General features: G+C 39.0%; 1 long non-coding RNA gene across 1 annotated transcript in view; it reads right to left on the bottom strand.

The window, feature by feature from the left end:
- Window positions 1–2,322: 2,322 nt before the first annotated feature.
- The window catches only part of LOC139081151 (uncharacterized), an 83,509-nt gene continuing 67,710 nt past the window's right edge, over window positions 2,323–18,121 (bottom strand). Inside the window, exon 2 of the long non-coding RNA XR_011536207.1 lies at window positions 2,323–2,416. This is a non-coding gene — a long non-coding RNA (uncharacterized lncRNA). The remainder of the gene's footprint in view (window positions 2,417–18,121) is intronic.

The following is an 18,121-nucleotide window of genomic DNA, read 5'->3' as shown; positions in this document are numbered from 1 at the left end:
CAAGTGGGAATGTTAGGAAAGAAACACACAAAACTGGGGGATAGGCTCTCAGAACCAATTGTCTGAGTAACTGGCAGGAAAGAATTGTTTCCTCAGTTGGTGAAGACCAGTAACAGGTTCAACTAGGGTTATTAAAAGTTAAATATAGAACATGTTAAGTGAGAGCCACATGTTAGACATCCAAGTGGAAATGTTGAGATAAAAGTTGCATTTGTGAGTCTGCCTTTCAGAGCAGGGGGTATGATTTGGAATCAACATTACTGAGTTAACATTTAAACTTGAGATTAGGTAAGATAATCAAGGCAGTGAATGTAGACACAGAAGAAACTGTCTAAGGGATAAACACTGGGGCACACTCCATCATTTAGAATTGGGAGAGAGGAGGAAATAGTTAAGGAGATTGACAACAATTGGTGGGGCAGTGGGAAGAATATCAGCAAAGTATGTTTTCTTGGAATCTAAAGCAGAATTTTATCAAGTAGGAGAGAGTGCTCAATTGTATCAAATAGTGTTAACAGACCAGATGAAATGGGGATTAAGGATGGTGCATTAGATTTAATGCTAGGAAGCTCACTGGTGATCTTGACAGGGAAGTTTTGTTGGATGGTGGTGGGAAAAGTTCTACTAGCATGGATGCAAGAGTAAACGGGCATTGAAAAAATAAATTATATAAAGTTAATGCTTTATATTTTAATTATGTGCATGTCATGTTTTCTAGTAAAGATAAATAAGTATTAATTGGCATATTAGGCTAACTGGAACCTACTTTTAATTTTAGAAAAGAAAATTGTAAGGCCAAAGGTATTTTTCCTCAAGATATATTCCCCCTAAATCTTCAAGCAACAGAGAAGACATACTCAAAGGCAAAGTATTTATCAGCTAGCACTGAGGAGCAACTTCTTTGACACTAGGACCAAGACAAGGAAAGAACCGACAGAGCTTCCTATTAGGATATTTCAATAAGAGGGGCCTTGGCAGCCTAGCAGAAGACTTTAGTTACAAAAAGTTTGATGTACCCAGAAGGGCCAATGCAGGCAAAAGGAGACAAGAAATCCATCAGGATACCAAGCCAAAGGGCAAAGAGCTGTAGACGTAAATCAATCAGGATGTCAAAATGGAGCACGCAGGAGGTCTGTGGGATGAACTGAAGGGTTAGACAGAACAAGTTGCTGACAGTTCAAGAGACAGTTCAGTATGAATCTTGAGAACACTAAATTTGTGTCCCTCTTGATCAGAATTTGTCAATTACTGCCCAATTTGAGGTTACTTTTTTTAAAGGGTCCATTTCGCAAGAGAAAGAAGTGAACTGGGGAAAAAAAATAATTGAAATGGATGCATCCCATAATCATGAGCCACATTATCATATTTCAATTGGTCTGGACCATGAGCATGTACCATTTTGTTTTGGAGAGTGGTTCAGAACATAAATAGCTATCGGGTAAAGGCACCAGGGTACTTTCTCTGCCGTCCCTGATCCTGAACACCACAGTGATAGAGACAGTCAGGGCTGAGTCTGTACCTGTCAACTCTGATTTGTAAGGTACAAGGCAGGTCTGAATTGTCCTTGTCAGTCACCAACTGAGCAGGTGAGGACATGGGGCAGATCAAATACAGCTATGGTGAATGGAATATTTGGATTCATCTGTCCTTTGCAAAAGATGCTCTTGGCTTAAAGAGTTAAAGCTACTTTTGTATATAAATGAATTTAATCATTATAGACCAAACTTTGATGGGTTGGTAAGGGCTCTTTTCTTCTGACACTCAAATCATTTAAGGGACCTGTAGTTTTGTGTCAGTTTGTAAAAGACTAAAATATCTAATTAGTTTTTTTAAAAAAAGGAATCGATAATTGTAAACCATGGTGTCAAGAATCAGAAAAAGATTAATTGCAGGTGGTCTTTGCTTAGGGTGAATTAACAACCCAAGTGAGCAAGGTTCTAGCAACTAATAAAACAACCAGCCATAAGGTTTACATTAGTGTTCAAAGGTCAATCCATTACAATGAAGGAGTGTATGCATTAGGAACAGGAAACTCCAGGGAAATCCTATAACTGCCCCTGATCCTTCATGATTATATTAGCCTTTCCACTGGCAAAAACCTATAAAAGGAAGGACATGATGTTCCAGCAGTAATGGATATGAACTGCTCTTCACAAACACTGAGCTGTAATTGCATTATTGTTCAGCTCCTGAACTGGCTTGCAGGAAACATAATGAGGGCTTGGGGAAGCAAACACATTGCTCCGCTTTCAGTCATACAGAAATAATGACTTATCCTTGTCGATGCAAACTGAAGAGGGCAGTGAGATAACCTGCGAGATGTTTTCTTTCTTATAAAATCTGCATATTTTAATTCTAATTCTTCATCTTGAGATATTGATAAAAGGCATGAAGTTGGGATGGTAAGATTTCCAATCTGGAAATAGAGAAGGAAAGAATATGTTTGTATGAAAACACAACTTAAAATAACCGATTCTAAAATACATATAGTGTAGCACATACTATTTATACTATAGCTTATATTAAAGTTAAAGGAGCATAGCTTAATAATCTTTTCTATCCAAATATGTTCCTGTAAACAAAATCCAAGATTAAGATACAAAACTTTTTCCTCACTACCCAAAGGCTCCCTTTTTTCCTTTCCAATCAACAGTCCCTCAAAGTTAGCCACTGTTTTGATTCCTATCACACGTTCTGTATGCTTTTGAAATTCATATCAATAGAATCATTGCATCCAGCTTCTTTTGCTCAATATGATATCCATCCATATTCTTGCAGGAAGCAGTCATTCAATTTTTATTGTCATATAATATTCCATTTTAAGACCATAGAACAAATTTCATTATCTTAATGATGGACACTTGGGTTCTATCCAGTTTGGGGCCATGATAAACAAAGTTCTATAAACATTCTCATCTGTGTCTTTTGGTGGGAATTTGTGCTCATTTGTCATGGCTACATACCTAGGAGTAGAATTCCTGTCTTATGGAATAGGCATATTTTCAGTTTAAATTGATACTTCCAGATGATTTTTTATAACAATTTACATTCCTGCCAGATATGTATGAGAGTGGCTTCTATTCTCACCAATACTTGGCGTTTTCTTTCTTTCCCACTTTATCCATTCTGGTAGGTTAAAATATCATACTTTTGCTGCATATTTGATTAAATTAAGGTATGTTACAGCACTGAGTTATTTCCATATTTTTCAAATCAAAGAAATCTTGTGACATATTAATTAAATACTCTGTGCTTGATGTTACAGATTAGAGAGATTGTGTCTTCTGTTCATCAACACTTTAAAATGACAGAAAATAGAATTGGCAAGGTTTATGTTGCTTTCATTGGATTCAGCATGACTAGGACCTGGTTAGATTTTCTCTCTAATGCCCCACACCACAGCAGTGCTTAGCCTTTCTATGCCTGTCCCATTTTTATCTCATTTTATTCCCAGACCTTTGCGAACCTGACAAATATGTACTTATTCGCATGTTTAAGTTTTTAATGTATATATATGCTTTACCAAGATTCTGTACTTGGTTCCTTTCTCTACTGCTCTCTATGCTCTCCTCGAATGACCCCGCCAATTCTCTTGGCAGAAAAAATCACCAGGATACACAGAATTCCCAAAACAAACCTCAGGGCTCAAGAAGCAGTGCAAAATTGAACTCTAGTTTTTAAATATCTTTGGCATGGTTACAGACTCTGAACCAAATAAGAGAACATTGAGCTGATATAAATTTGACTCATATATCCAAATTTTAGTGTATCTAACAGGACCATAGACTTTTTCAGGTAATATAATTCCCCTGAGTAGCACTTTAAAAGTAAAAGAATATTAATTCAAAGAGTTTCTAATTAAATTCCTAAAGTATGTATTTAACGACTATTTTACAAAGATAAGACAAAACTAAGTGTAATATTCAAATACAATATTCATTCATTTTTTAGTTAATTCCACAAAAATTTATTGAACTCCTACTACTAAATGCTGGGGTTACAAAGTCTAAGTCTTCACTTAGTATTTATCTAGTGGAGGAGACAGAAATTAAAGTAACCAAATAAATATTTAATAACTTCCATTAATTATACCTTCAGGTCATTTGGTGATATACTAGAAATATAAGATCATTAAAACATAATCTAAATCACTCATTAATTTTAAGATTTTAAACATTTCAATGAATCATTAGAAAAATTCATCCGAAATCAAGAATTGCAAATGTCAACATTTGGAACAATGTACCCTTTTAGTCTCTATTAACCAATATGACCCACATTTTGGATGAAAAATTGACACAGGCAGCTTAACATACAGGTTGCTGACTGGTTTGAAGCAACTCGACTCTTACCAGCCACCACTTTCTTGAGGAGGCAATTCGAAAAACGATTTCCCAGCACCATCTGCCTAAAGCACCTGAAGACATTCGCACTGAACTATTTCATAAAGAAAATGCACAATGAGAAAGACTGAGCTGAGGCGCAGCCATGAAATTTTCTGTAACACGAAAATTTCTGCCAAGCTGATAGAGGATTACCATCATCAGCCACTGGGGCTCATTTATGTAAAAGGTTTTTTTTCTTAGTTGGTTTAATTTTTGTTAATTCAGCAGCTTCTGGGAGCAATTTGGCTGAGTGTGTGTTTTTCTTACAACAGCAGCACCCCTCACAGAGCATTTCCTTGGAACACACGACCGGAGGAAGTCATTCAGACACCATTCCACCCAGCAAACCATTTACGAGAAGCCCACACGTCTTCACAAAGGATTCAAGCCCTCCTGTGGAAACCATGGACCTATGGAAAAAGACTTACTTGGAAGCCCTAACTGAAGGTGCACTGGGTCAGGGACTGCCCTTAGCTCTTTCAAGGAACTCAAGCCCCTTCTGGGAAAACTTCAAATAAATTTCCTGAGATTTTCATGATTAGACACTTTGCTTAATGTAGCCTGAATTTACCATATCTCTAAGCTATTTTCCCTAGAATCGTACATGTGAGAAATAATGAAATACGAAATGAGAGTTCCATGTGAGGAATACTACAATTTGTTATGATCTTAACTGAAATTTAACACATTGCTTCTCTTGTAGCCTGAAGGAGGGAGAAAATCTTGCAAGCGAAGTTTGTTGCTGACAACATTTAACACGAATAAAGTCTACACATCACATACCTAAGACATGAAAGAACTGTAGGTAATTCTTCGCCATAAGTGACCTCCAAGTTAGTAACTACCTGCTCTTCTCGAAAACCTGTAAAGCTTTCGGAGCTCATGATTTGGAAGAATCGAGATAAAGAAGGAATCACTAATAGAGCCTGCTGCACCCACATAATTACCACATGTAACTAGCACTCCTTATGCACCAATTTTTCTATTTATTAAATGTAGATAAAATTGACTTCTTGGAAAGTTAAAGGCAGAAAGCATTGCCAAGCTTCCTCCAGGCGTCCACTTCTGTGAGGCCACATTCATCTGATTCCCAGGTCTCTGAAGGTATTTTAAGACCAACTAGACCAGAGGTCAGCAAACTACAGCCCAATCTGACCCTCTGCCTATCTTTGTAAATAAAGTTTTATGTTGGAACGCAGCCACAATTATTCATTTACAGACTGTACACAGTGCCTCTGGCTGCTTTTGAGTGCTATCTGAGCAGAGTGGGGTAATTGGCAACTGTCCGGCCTTTCAAGAAATAATGCGCCTGCACCTGAATTAGACTCGCTCTTCATTTAGTGATGAAGAACCTGAGATCCACAGCAATTCAGGGACCCACCCTAGACAGAAAAGCAGAAAGCCCAAACAAAAAACAAAAAAATCCAAGATCATCTTTATAACATTTCTAGCAATGAGATTTGGCTAGAACTGTGCTATTTTATAGGATAATTGGCTTTCATTGATTCCTTTCAGAGAGGGGTAAAAATGAAAGACTGATACTCATGGATAAATACATATATTTAAAGAAAATACATAAGAAATCGATAAAATATTTCATGAAAACAAAAATATATATATTTATAGACATACATATATACGTATACATATATATATGATTCCATTCATCATTCTTTTTATTATTGCTATACCAAATTAATTAGATAAATGTAGACGTGGATAAAATGTTAGTAGGGACGTTAATTAAATTAAGCGCTTTCTGTAACATTTGGGCTGGGGGGAAATGGCGATTTCTTTTGCTCAGTGCACACGGGCACAGAAAAAGCAATGGTGACGCTGACTCCGCAGAAGAACGCCCGCTCGGCAGACTGCGCCCCATGGGCGCGGCCGGGTACAGCTTGCTACCTGCTTCTGTGCAGACGGCAAACTAAGAATAGTTCTTACAGTTTTTAAAGTTTCCCCCCAAAATCAAAAGACTACTTTATGACATGCAAAAGCATACGAAATTCAAATCCTAGAGCCCATAAACACAGTTTTATTGGAGGACAGCCTTGTTCACCGTGTATGAATTGTCCATGGTGACTTGTGCACTAAAATGGCAGAGTTGAGTATTGGCGACAGAGCATCTGGCCAGCAAAACCTACAATATTTACTATGGGGCCCCTTGCAGAAAAAGTTCACTGGCCCCTGAGACATCAGCTCTTGTGTCTCTCCTGGGGTCTGTCAAGTTGTGCCTTTCATGGCACTGAGGGGGCTCTAACCGTACAGAGAAAAATTCACATGAAGGCTTCGTGCTCTTTATGAAAGTGTAACTTCAGTTCTCAGCAGCTTCTCCAAAGACCATGTGTTTCTGACCTTGACTCTCTCTGTATATTTCCACTTTAGACCTTCTCCCCAAGCCTTCAAAAGAGTTACTTCTCTTCATACAACCCAAGGCAATTATACAAGAGACTTATCTGATAATTACCTGTCCCCGTGGATGTTGAATATGAGCTTAGGTTGATATAAATGAAAGCAAATGAGCACAAAATGAAGACAATCAATGAAATGACTACCATTTGATGTGATCTTTGTTCATAAGCAGACAGTCTGAATTCTTCCATTCCACTCCAAATGAAGTCTGGAAGATCAATTTATACTGATGGAATTCTGTATTACTGACGTATGACCTGGGGGTATTTGGAAAAGACTTCAACCCATTTTTATGATGTCTGCATAAGTCAAGGGGCAGCTCCAGAAAGAGAACCAATAGCATGTAAACATACAAAAAGATTCATTGTAGGGAATTGGCTCACGTGATCATAGTGGCTGGCAAATCCAAAATCTGCCAAGCTAATGTCCCAGTTCAAGTCCAAAGGCTGGAAATTGCTATAGAACCAGGAAATACTGATGTCTAAGTCTGAAGCTTGTCAGGCAGGAAATTCCTCTCTTCCTCCAGGGAAGGTCAGCCTTTTGTTCTATTCAGCCCTTCAACTGATTAGATGAGGCTCTGCACAATATGGAGGGCAATCTGCTTTAGTCAGTTTACTGACTTAAATGTTAATCTTGGGGCCAGCTCCACGGCCGAGTGGTTAACTTCATGCCCTCTGCTTCGGCGGCCCAGGGTTTCACCGGTTCGGATCCTGGGCACAAACAGCACCACTCATCAGGCCACGCTGAGGTGGCATCCCACATGCCACAACTAGAAGGACCCACAACTAAAAATATACAACTATGTACCAGGGGGCTTTGGGGAGAAAAAGGAAAAAATAAAACCTTTAAATGTTAATCTCATCCAAAACACTCTCCTAGACACACCCAGAATAATGTTTAACAAAATATCTAGGTCCATTCAAGTTGACACATAAAATTAACCATCACAGGAGCACTGACCAAGCAATGATCCTGACTTTCAGAACCCAGGATAACTAAAGTCATACAGCAGATTAGTTCTAAATTTAGAAATTCAACAATTCCAATCAGCAGCTATGACGGGCTAGAAAGGAGGCCGTGGCGGTCTCCTAGCTTAATACACATGAAGTCACTCACAATGTTGAGCCTGCTGGACTGTGTCAGAAATAAACACCAAGGCCCAGAAATCATTATTTCTGTTATTGGTTAAACCCACGAAACAAATAAGCCTATCTCACTTCTTGAATGTATTTCATCCTCTGCCTAAGGTTAAGAAAAATCTCAATTTACATTTTATTTAAGTAATGAATCTGCTTACAAAGGTGTGAAAGTGAGATTCTATAAGAAACTATTGCAGGATGCTAAGGCCTGAAGCAGAAATCTGTGGAATTATCACTTCTAATACTAATTTTGCATTTTTATAAATGTTTTCTTTGTTAACATTCCTATATTTACATTTTGGCATTAATTCTTTATTACGATTTTTTTTCTACTGTCCTAGCTCGCCTCATTTCTCCTTCCTGAGACTTTCCACCTGTACCCGACTCAGCAAATCAAAGCAAAACTCTTCAGCAGTGCAGTGATCTTAGAATCTCTGGCATTAACTTGCTGCCCTGGTGCTTCTGAACACCCAATTCCACCTGCTAGGTCAAAAGGAGCAGAGGTGCAGGGATTATGCAGTCAGCATTTGGATTCTGAAAGATGGCCCACAAAGCAAAGTAAGGAAATTTTTGAACCCACAACAGCAAGAGAAGACAATCTTATTTATAAAATAACGAAAAAGAAGAAAAAAGGAAGGGAAGGAGCCGATGGAATGTGTGCAGAGACTGGAAGTCCATCTATATGTGCATTCCATGAAGCCGTCCGACGCATCATCCTGGACAATTCCTGTACCAATTCTGCAAAGTGCGTACCATTCTCCCCACTGCTGTAGATGAAAATCCTGAAGCTGAATGAAGAGAGTGACTTGCCCGTTTAGGGTCACGGGGCTGGCAAATGTCCAGATCTCTGACCCTGAGTCTCCTGTTCTCTCCATCAGACCAACTATTGAGATAATTACTATAAACTATCTATTAGAGTAATTTCAATCATAACTATATTTCAGGCTGAGAATGTCAAACAAGTTGAAAATGCCATTCCTTTTCTCCAGTAGATTACAATTTGTACAACCAAGAAAAACTTAGAGAACCACTTGAAACATCATATAATTATGTGCTAAGTTATCATCTTTTTTTAAGGCTGCCAACAATTTTCACTTTGGTATCACACACCCAAAAATAATCACTGAAAGTCAGGAGGCAGCTGAGCAGGAGGTAGGAAGATGTCTTAAAACTAGAATTGATTTTCCTCACTAAATTGATGATAACTAAGGAGAGACAGTCCTTAAAATTGTAGCACAATGTTAATGTAAAAAAATATATATGAGAAGGCTGAATATGTCCAGATCTTCTCAGCAATTTGCTTCAACCTTATCTTTGCAGAATCATCGGGAACGCTCATTAACAGTGCTGGGAGTTGGATGTGAATTTCCTGCTTTTTTAATTCACTGCTGATTATTAGCTATGGGGTTAGATGCACATAATAACACAAATCTGAAGCATGACAGTACGCAAATGGAAAACTTCAACCAGGGAGCATTTCGCTGTATGTCTTTTCTCCACATAGTTGGCAAGTCCTTTAGAATTGCACCTTAATTAACTGTGACTTTTTTTTAAGCCATCACAAATACGTTAAAGACAGGTGGCTCTTAAAGACAAATACCTATAAGCCTCTAATAACGACTTCAGAATTTCACTTTTAGAACAGAAAAGAATGAAAAGCACAAGATGTTATGTAAAATCGAATTCTAATAACGACACCCAGGTGCCCATATTAATTCTGGCCCCTCTCCAGCCGTCTCTCCCCTCTTCCCGCCCATCTGCAATCATAACAGGTTTAGATAATATCCTTGATGCTTCACAGGATGATTAATCACCAAGAACATGGGAACTTTTGTTCTATGCTCTACTTAATAAGGCAGGAAAGTGTGCTGATAAAATCTTGGATTATTTGCAACAAGAGGAGAAAGAGTTTCCATAGCCTTAAACAGAACACTCAAATAATCAGTCCATTGCATTCCCTGAGTATAGCAAGTGGCTAATTTTTTATGTCTAAGTAAGGAAGAAGGTGGCTAATTTCATGATATGTAGATAGGTAGATAGAATCTCATAGATATGGATGGATATGTAGATATAGGCACAGATGCAGATGGAAATACATCAATTTCTTCACTAGACTCAGGCTCTTTCCACATGTGAGATCCAGACACGTAGCCTTGCAGTGGGTGGTAGAAGTTATCACCAACATTGTTCAAATGCCTGTAAACGGACAGTTTGCAGAACTCTCTGCCTTCACCTTCATTCATTTATCCATCTGTCCTGTCTCTAGAGCAGCAAGAGGAAAACTGCCAAATAACACGTTGACGACCAGACAAGTCCTACTCACGGATTTTCATAAAACTAGTAGGGCAGGGACTGGCTCTGAGCAAACCCAATGGGCTTCTAGAAATCACTATTTCATTTACTGTGGGCTTTCAAGACATCTGTTCTCTTCTAGAACATTAAGGATTATTGTCAAATTTACCAGTCTGTAATTTCTAGAATGTTATCCTCCCTTTAAAAAAAAAAATAATAAAGGGGGCTGGCCCCATTGCCTAGTGGTTAAGTTCGCGCGCTCCGCTACAGGTGGCCCAGTGTTTCGTTGGTTCGAATCCTGGGTGCGGACATGGCACTGCTCATCAAACCACGCTGAGGCAGCGTCCCACATGCCACAACTAGAAGGACCCACAACGAAGAATATACAACAATGTACTGGGGGGCTTTGGGGAGGAAAAGGAAAAAAATAAAATCTTTAAAATAATAATAATAATAATAAAGGTAGACAAACTGGGTCAGCATTCCCCCATCCTTACCTTTCTGTCCCTCTCTTGCTCGCCACGATTACTCAATGGCTACCAGCAAGTAGCCTCTGTCCCGGAGACGGAAGTCACCTGAGTTTGAATTCATTTTAACAAGCTCCGTCCTCTCATTTCTTCCTCACCTACCAAAGGCTGAAATCCCTCCCAGCTCTATTTGCTTTCACTTTTAAACTTTGAAAAGCACTTTCTTGAGTAGAAAAGGCAGGAAAATCAGTATTTGAAGTAGTCTCGGGCTCTTTTCATTTGTTAACATACCACCTGCTCTCAGTAACCTTGAGTTTTCTTGGTATTCTTACCCAAAACCTACCTCTAAAATGCTTTTTAGATTTCCTTAGCATTTTCCAGCATTAAGCCTGGAATTCAATATTTTTGACATTCTTTTATTATGATCTTATCACTGCACATTTTTAAATGTTCTTTTAATTTTCAGTGTCATCAGGGAACATCTTGTGTTGCCACATGCTCTCCCCAACGCTCACTCCTGTCAGCTTAAAATACACTATAAAACTCCCATCTTAATAAGCAAAAAAGCCCAGCTATTGCTCCAAATTACTACTTCCCTTTAAAGCAAGACTTGTATTTCTTTTTTCTTTTTAAAATAATTTTTAACTCTTTACCGTGGAAAATGCCAAATATATAAAAAGTAAAGAGAATAATGTAATGAAATCCCAAGAATCTATCACTGTACTTCAACAGTTATCAATATTCTGGCATTCTGTGTCATCTGTACCTCTACTCATTCCCAGCTTCCATCTTTACAGTTCTTTTCTTGAGATAAAATGTGCATGCATTGAAATACAGAAAAATTAACTGCACAGTTTTGAAAAATGGATACACCTCTAAAATCCAGAACTCTAACACCATATAGAAAGTTTTCATCACTTCAGAAAGTTCTCGTTTCCTTCCAGTCAATCCTCCACAAGAGGCAACCACTGTTCTGATATTTTTCTCCCTTACACTAGTTTTGCCTGGTCCAGTAGTTCATATAAATGGAACCATGCAGTATAAATTCTTTAGTATTGGTTTCATCATTATGTCTGTGAGCTTCATCTATGTGGCTGTATGCATCTATAGCTTTTTCCTTTGTATTGCTGAGTGGTATTGCATTGTATATATATATATAAAAATATGTTGCATTGTATATCCATTGAATATACAATAAGCAATATACATTGTATGAATACAATAAATAGTTCATCCCTCCCCCTATTGTACATTTGGGTAGTTTCCAGTTGGGTGCCATTGTAAATAAAGCTGTTATATTCATTCTTGCATAATCACTTTCCATGGATAAACAAGAGTGGAATTTCCAAGTCAAGAAGTAGATGCATATTTAATTTTATAAGAATTCGCCAAACCTTATTCCAACATTGTTGGACCATTTTATACTCCCACCAGTAATGTATGAGAGATCCAATTTCTCCCGTAAAATTTTTGTTGTCAGGTTTTTCTTTTAATTTTAGCCATTCTATCTATTATATAAGTGGTGTCTCATTGTGCTTTTAATTTGCATTTCTCAGATAACTAACGATGTCACACATTTTCATGTGCTTACCAGCTACTTGTGTATCATCTTTTTTTTAAAAAAAAGAAAACCTTTTTATTTTGAACTGTTAGACTTACTGAAAAGCTGCAAAAATAATACAGTTTCCTTACTGCGCTTACCCAACACTCCCTAATGTTAACATTTTACATGACCATAGTGTAATTATCAACTAGAGGAAATTAACACCAATAGAATGTCAACTGAACTAGACCTTATTTATTTAAATCTATTTTAGAGGTAAAAATATATGTGATTCAAACTAAAAATGATATGAAAAGGCATATATTGAGTAGTCTCCTGCCTACTCCACTTCACTCCTCCCTCCACTTCTGACCACCCCTTCTAGATCCTTCTAACGCTTCTGTATTCAAATATGAATATCTATTATTACTCCCTTTCCTCATACAAGAAGTAGCATACTATATAAACTCTGCTGTTCCTCACTTTTACTTAATAGCTTTCTGGAGATTTTACGTATCAGTGCATAAAGCACTGTCTCACCCTTTTTGCAACTGCACGGTATTTCATTGTTGGGATGTACTCTAGTTTATGTAACTACGTGTATTTTTAAAGAATCTTCCACCCTCATTTTTTCAGTGATCTTTTATGATGGTGTTGTCAGAATTGCATTTTGTTTTAGAATTTCTGATCAGGGGATCACAACCAAGTAAGTCCTGAAGTGGGAAGTACATCTGGTTGACCTTGTTGAGGGTTCGTTATCATGAACTCTGAAATAGAAACCCTCATGCCAAAAACATCAGCTCCTTCACAGCAGACTGCCGAAACCCGGAGAACAAGAATTCCACAGACAACGGGAGGGTGGCCCTGCCGAACTGCACAGGAAACAGAATGCCACATGGATAACCCTCATCTGGTAGATGTATTCACAGAGACCGACTCCAACATGAGGAGATGCTAGACACAAGAGGACAGAACGCCCTACTCCCAGGAACTGTTACTGATGTACCTGGCTTCAAGGATGGAGGAGGTCCCCTCCACCCACACCTCCCCCTACAAGGGCAGATCTCACTAAGTAACTCAGAAACATGCAGAGCAATGGGATTCACTGGCTCTTGTCCAGAATCCCAGCCAGCAGCACGCTCGAAGACATCCACGATGCTGAGTCTCACACAGCTCTTCCCATCTGCTTTGCTCTCAAGCGTGGCCTCCCAGGCCCAGCAAGCGCTTGGGAGCGTGGTTCATTTCTTGTCCTCGTTCTGCTAAAGCATGACTTCGAGGAAAGTCCTCGCCCCCTCTCACTCTCCATTGTCTCATCTTTATGTTAAGCTAAAGCATTTCATGAGTTCTTAGGAGACACAGCCTGATCAAGTTGCTTTCCTGCTGAAATCTCTACAGGCAGTCCCCATTGCCTGAAGGACAAAATTGCAAGTTTTAGCCGCAGAAAGATACATGGCATAACTACATTTATGACCATTTTAAATATGTAAAACAATGTATCATTTCAGAATGCACGTCTCTGTTCTAAAAGTATAAAGACATGAATCAGGATGGTAAACAACAATTCAGGACAGTGCATTTATCTGGGGTGGGAGAGGAGGGAGATGTGATCAGGGAGGGTACGGGAGGATTCACTTAATATAAAGCCGTAAATAACAGAGAGCGTCTTCCCCTGGTCTTGGCCTCCGGACAGAAAACTCCTCCACGGCAAGCCCTACTATTGGTCACACGGCTCCCATGTGTTGAGTAGACTGGCGGAAACTGCCTGGTATAAAAGCCACTATTCACACGATCGTAAGATGTTACAGATGGCGTATTTTGGGGTAACAATGCTACAAAACAAAATTACTACAGTGGCACAAAAGTTTTTGTTAGTACAAGTAAGCCTAGTCAAATTTTTAGTTCAAATTCCATCAAGAGCTGGAGAACTGAAACTATTTTTAATTTAAACTTGATGTAGTGAGTTTAAGCATGGGAATAATACACAATTCACAAGTCAGTGGGAAATAAGACTTAAAATTCACGATTTCACAGAGCAGTCAGAGGAGAAGTTGCATTCCTACTGTTTTTCCATTTATTTAATCCCTGGACTGCAGGCTTCCTTATTCCCCCACTAAGTATTTGAGTTGAAACAAAGGAAAACATTTTTCAACCTAGATGGATTAAACCTACATCTTATTTTTTCCCAAATGTGCAAATGACTGGAACAATTTGATTATCATGTATTTGGGGAGGTTGAAATAAAAATGGTTTACCAGAAGAATATCACGTTTCTGATAAATCCTTTACATGTAGATGTGTCATCTGTATATTGATGGAATGGAACTGCTATACATTCCCTATTCTCACCTCTTTGGCTACTTTATTCTAAAAGCATAAAGCTAAGGAAGGAAGGAAAGAAGGAGGGTGAAAGGGTGCACACCCATGCCAGAGAGAGAGAGAGAGGGAAAAAATGGACTTAGTTACTATTGAATCTACCTTTGTCAAATACATGGTGTGTGGTTGGTTGGTTGGTTGCTGTTTCAGAAAGATTCATGTTCTATTTACTTAGCTGGGATATAAATGAAGAATAAGGCAATCAGTTCCCCATTTAGTTCTCATGTCCTACCAGCACGCAGATTCATTCTACAAACATTTATGGAGTGCTGCCTATGTGGCAGACTGATTTCAGTCATTGAGAACACGAAGTCGAATGAGGCATGGACCAAGAACTAAAGAGTAACCATAGTAAAACATCATTTAAAAAAATATGCACAGGTAGTTTTCCTTGATTCTCTCTAGAAACATATTCTATTTTTAAAAATCTGAATTCCTAGGTTCTGGGCTAGTTTGGGATTTTTTTGGAGGGAGATCAGGACAGTAGGTCATAGAATAAGCAATGGATGTCTTGTTAGAATTTTCTACTCTGCGTGTGGAGTTGATAAAGTCAAGATTGCATCCAGCGAAAGATGGCATATTCAGTGGCGGTCATTAAGATTTAGTGAAGAACTACTCACAAAGATGTGGGAAACTGGCTTGTGAAGGGTAGGAGGATGCACAGGAGATATGGAAGCACTCAGAGTTTAGGTGCAGAGGGAGTCATTCCTATCCTGGGCCTATGGAGCAAGGGGAGGAGCAGATACCAGAACCCACAAAGAGGCAGCCCCCTTCGCCGACTGGTGTGGTCTCACATGGAAAGAGCAGGGAGGATCATCAGCCTGACGTCTCTCCCAAATCTCTTTTGGCTGCTCTGCCAATGGTCCAGTAGATCCCCAACAGTCCAACTGATGGGAAGCATAGGACCCAGGGATCTGTCCATGCAGTCCTCTAGAGGTCAGCCATCCAGAGCCCAGAGCAGGTCTGAGAACGGTTGGGAGGAAATCTGAAGTGGAGAATGTTCAGCATAATATTCAAGCAAGCATTGCCGGAGATTGGCGAGACTTAGTCATTGTCGGTAGATGCTGTGATGCTCCAACTCCACCTTGCTGTTTTTAATTGAGACTGTCCCCAAGGAGATCATGCCTTAAAGGGGTAGGAAGCCCACTAAGATGAGTTTGATTTATTTGCTTGCTTACTTATTTTTCTTCCATATCAGACTCAAAGCATGTTGTGCCTTCTCTTCCTAGATCCCTAGTAATTATTGGGACAGTGCCTGCATATCATGGAAGTACAAAAAATAAGTACTGAGTAATTTGGACTGGATTCAGAAATATCCATGTGAGACAATGAGACACAAGGACAGACCCTGTTTAACAGTTGGCATTCTGTTCTAACTGCAACTCCATGGCACACAGATTTGCTCCCACAGAACCCAGTCTGTAAACTGAAGTTAGAGAATGTGCAGCTACAATCGGAAATGGTGCCCTTTCCCAGGAGGAAGACAAGCATAAGTCAATGGTTAAAATTTGTCAATTCTAAGTTTTCCTTCCAAAATCTTTTCTCGAGTCACAAGAATCTGCTATTGCATGTCTGCTCATAAAAGACAAACCTCTCTAACAGAAGCAGATAAATAGCCTCAGGAAAAATTCAGAACCAGCCTATTATAGATAAGTACGCCTGTGGTTCAGGCCTGACACTGGATAGAGAACATGGTCATATTTTCTGATGATGGAATTTGTCTAATACTTTTTCATGGGATTAAAATATCAACATCCCATAGAGTCCTGCAAAGAACATTGTGAATTTCAGTCTCTCAATCAGCTGAAAAAAGTTAAGAACCATCATCAAGACCCATGTCAGAGTGTCCCAATGTTATTATTTTGTTTGTCTCCCTTTGATCCTCATGAAAAGTTCTCACTTGGTATATAAAGCAACAATAAGATACCCAAAGCAGTTTCTTGAGAAGAAGTGCTACACGTGCGTGCACACACACACACACACACACCCTCTTCCCCCAAGGGAAATGGATGCTCCTATTCACATTGACGAGTTGTTGGCCAAGATCTGAGAGCAGAGAATGACCTCCACCCTCAGAAATAAGAGGATAATAGAGGTTAAAAGGACAGCTGCCAAGCAAATCAGAATGTATAACCAAAGAGCGACTAGGAAACACCAGTGGGATTCGGTTGCTTCATTCAACAAACATATATTGAATCCCCATCTGTATCAGAGACGGTCGTAGTTACCGGACACGCAGGAGTGAGCAGAAAGGACAAAACCCTTACCTTCATGGAGCTGACTGCTGGTAAGGGAAGACTGTCAATAAACAGAATAAATAAGTAGATTATCTAGTATAGCAGAACGTGATCAATGCTATGGAGGAAAATACAGCAGGATGAAGAGGTAGGTGGTATACTTGAATTTATGTATTTAACATTTAGCAAACTTTTCTAATTTGTATTTGTTATTCTTTCTTACCCCTTCCACTGTTTTCCTTTAGTCTCAAAGAGAAAAACCTTTCAAACAAAGCACTTTATGAAGAAAAACAGATGCGGCATGTGTTCACAGTACCGTGTCTGAGGCAACTCCACTCTGCATTCTGCGGGGGCCAAGGTGTGGGGGAGCCGAAGAGAGAGGGAGATTTCCCAGCTTTAAGGAACTGTCTGCATGTTTGAACTATCCCATAGTTTTAAATATATTAAATTAAAAATTAAAAGAGATTCAAGGACGTATATTGAATTTCTAGACCCTTGGCTTGAAAGCCAATTGGAACAGAGAAACTCTTAGGATTTTAACTGCTGAAAGTCCATTATCACCTCTGTCCCATAGAACGTTCTGAGCAGAAGAAAATATTCAAGATCTGCCTCGAGCAGCATGTGGCTATTGAGCATTTGAAAGATGGCTTCTGCAACTGTGGAACTTATTTTTAGTTTCATTTCTTTTTAATTTAAATTTACATAGCCACATGTGGCTAGTGGCTACTGTATATAGGTCCACGTATCCCCCCTGCCATTTCCAGCATGTGAGAACTTGTCTCTGATGACCAATACCCTTCTTATGTCTGCTGGATATTTCAAAAGGCAGCCACAGATAAACAACCTCATTTCAATCCAATGCATTTCAGTCCCATTCAATTTAATTAAGGAATGGGTTTTGATCAGCTAGCATATGCCAAATACAATGCTAAGCACTGGAGACCCAAAGATGATGGCGTCTTGCCCTTGCTGTTTCAACAAGTCCTTAGACCTCATCCTCACTCCCTACTTCCATGCCCTCACTGCATCCCATTGCATCAACCAACATCAGTCTCTTCTTGTCTATTCTCCACATACGTGAATTCAGATCGATTTTAATCAGTAAGAAGTACTTTAAACCTAGTTCGAACCAACTGTGTATTATCAGGTACCCACAAAAAGGAGCCTCAAAATATGTAACTGCTCTCCTCATTCAATTGACCTAACTGTGTCCTATCAGGGGAGGAATGACCCAAAGACATTTCTAAGAAGTAACTGGTAAATAAAAATCCCC

This window comes from Equus przewalskii, chromosome X (genome assembly GCF_037783145.1).
Source record: "Equus przewalskii isolate Varuska chromosome X, EquPr2, whole genome shotgun sequence".
In the NCBI taxonomy this organism is placed as follows: domain Eukaryota; kingdom Metazoa; phylum Chordata; class Mammalia; order Perissodactyla; family Equidae; genus Equus; species Equus przewalskii.
This window is presented reverse-complemented; position numbering and strand designations above follow the sequence as displayed.